Below are 2,646 nucleotides of genomic sequence, written 5' to 3'. Positions count from 1 at the left end.
AGTTATTTTTAAATCAAAAATAGGTGATAGACTTTATCAAATGCTTTTTCTTTATTATTTGTGATAATCATATGTATTAGTCTGTTTTGTGTTGCTATAACCGAGTACCTGAAACTGGGTAATTTATAAACAACAGAGGTTCATTTTGGCTCACGATTCTGGGACAGCTGCATCTGGCACGGGCCTCAGGCTGCTTCTACTCATGGTGGAAAGTGACAGGTAGCAGCCGGTACAAGCAGATCCCATGGTGAGAGGGAGAGGGAGAAGGAGAGGAAGAAGGAGCGCACTGGTGCTAGGGTCTTTTTAAATAAGAGCTCTTGTGGGAACTAATAGAACAAGAACTCACTCACTACCCCCCTCCCCCAGGGAGAACATTAATCCGTTCATGAGGGATCCACCCCCATGACTCAATCAGTTTCCAACACTACCACATTTGAGATAAAATTTCCACATAAGCTTTGGTGGGGACAACACATCCAAACTCTATCATCATATGATTTTTGTTCTTTATTAATGGGGTGATTTCCAATGATGGGCCAATCTGGAATTCCTGGGATAAACTCTACTTCATCATAACGTACTTTAAAAAATATATAACGTGATTAGTTAGTTTGTATTTTATTTAGGATTCTTATATGTACATTTATGGGTGAAATAAACTTAATCTTGTACCCACAGTACTGTAGAATGGTGCGTTGGCAAACTCAAGGTCATCCACCTCAACCAGACTTTTGCTCCTTCAACCCTTTTATGCTCCTCAAGCAAAAGCATTGCACTCTTCTCCAAGTCCCCTCCTCACCCACACCTTTTACCTTGGAACAAATGACCCAGCTTTCTATGTTCTTGAGAAAAGGGAACCCCTAAGGACTAGCCTCTTAAATTTCACCCACCTACTTACAATGGCTCTGTATCCACATCCGAGCACATCTCTTTCCACCAGTCTCAGAAAATGAGGTGCCCCTTCTTAAGTCCAAGGCAATTTCTGTAAATCTGCTCCAAACACCCCTCCCTTTCCTGCACGGACTTCACTTCTTTAGACATCTCTCGTGAAATTTAAACTCTTCCTCACTACCCAGCTCCTTCTCCTTAGTCCAGTAACATACTCGAATCCCACCCATCCTAAAAAAATCTCCCTCCTTTGTGTGCTACGGTACAGGCATTCTCACACACTGCAGGTGGGAGTGCACATTGGCAAGATCTTTCTGGGAAGCACTTTGGTAATGTGAGTCAAAAGCCTGAAAAATATTTGCACCCTTTGTCCCAGTAATCCTACCTCTAGAAATCCATCTAAGGAAAGAATCAGAAATGCTGACGAGGATAGATGTTTAAAGATGTTAACCTCACTGTTATTTTAACAGCAAAAATTGGAAACAATCTAATGGTTCAATTATAGAGGATAACTTAAAACAATTTGTACTTAAATATAATGAAATATGGTACAATCGCTAAAAAAACAATTTATAAAGAATAGTGTATATGGGAAACTGTTCCTGAAGCAATATTGTAAGTGAAAAAAACAGCATATAAACGATCCAGTATGGTGTTGATTTTGTTACATATAAAAATAGCTAACCCTTTTGGAATGTTAGCTATTACATACATTCTCTCACTTAATCCTCACAACATTCCCGTACAAATTAATACTGTTATCCACGTTTTGTAGAGAAAGAAACCAACTAGAAAGAAAAACGTCGATATCTATTGGAGGAGAGGGGGATATTCCTGATGAATTTTATTTCTTTGTTCTCTTTTGTATTTTCCAATTCTTTAACGAGGTATTATTACTATCATTATTATTAGGTCAAATAGAAATCCGGAATCATTATTTCTTTTTCTGGTTTGTATACGCTAGTAATAAATAATTTGAATAATAGAGAGAAAATGAAAACCCTCTACCCATTACTGCTATCCTAACTGCCAGCGACAGCCCCTGTGGAGTTTGGCTCTTGTATTTATATTTGCTTCTAAAACGGGTGTGCAGACATGAACTTTAAAAGCAAACGTCATCTTCTTTCCATTGCAATACATAAAACTCTACAATTTGAGTCCGTCAAGCGGCTGCATTTTGGTGTCCTGAGGGGAGAGGATGTCCTGTGCCCCCTTCTGCTCGAGCGACCGATTTACTTTCGCCAAGGGGTGAACCATCTCTGACTCTGCTGCGTCACCCCAGGGGTCGGGTTTGGGGGCCGGGAGAGCCGAGTTCCTGTCCGAATTCTGCCATTTATTTTCCAGCTCTACGACCAAAGGCCGAGCACCTTTTCTCTCGGGGAGCCTGTCTCCCCATCGCTCAGACGGGGTAACTGTTCCCTGCCTGGCCCATCTTAAGGGGACATTGTGGGTGCTCCAAGGGGCTGATGGCGTGACTGGTCAAGTGCCGCGCCCAAAGCCGTCCTCCGCCGGCTCCTCCGTCCTGCCCCTCCTCCTCCCCCTTCAACCTGTCTCAAGTAGAGAAGAGGCGCCAGAGGGCCGCGACAGGGGAAGGGACTTTGTCACCTGACTAGCCCACGGGCTCGAGGCTGGCTTTGAGTACCCTGCCGCCCACTCAAGAGTCTTGTGACGAGCATCCGGGGAGGAGGAGGACTCGCCGTGAGCGGGAGCATAAAGGAGACGCCCGGAGTGTGGCGGACCGCGCCGGAGGGTGGGAAC

Source organism: Galeopterus variegatus, unplaced genomic scaffold (genome assembly GCF_000696425.1).
Source record: "Galeopterus variegatus unplaced genomic scaffold, G_variegatus-3.0.2 Scaffold961, whole genome shotgun sequence".
Classification (NCBI taxonomy): domain Eukaryota; kingdom Metazoa; phylum Chordata; class Mammalia; order Dermoptera; family Cynocephalidae; genus Galeopterus; species Galeopterus variegatus.
Note: the sequence above shows the minus strand (reverse complement) of the source record.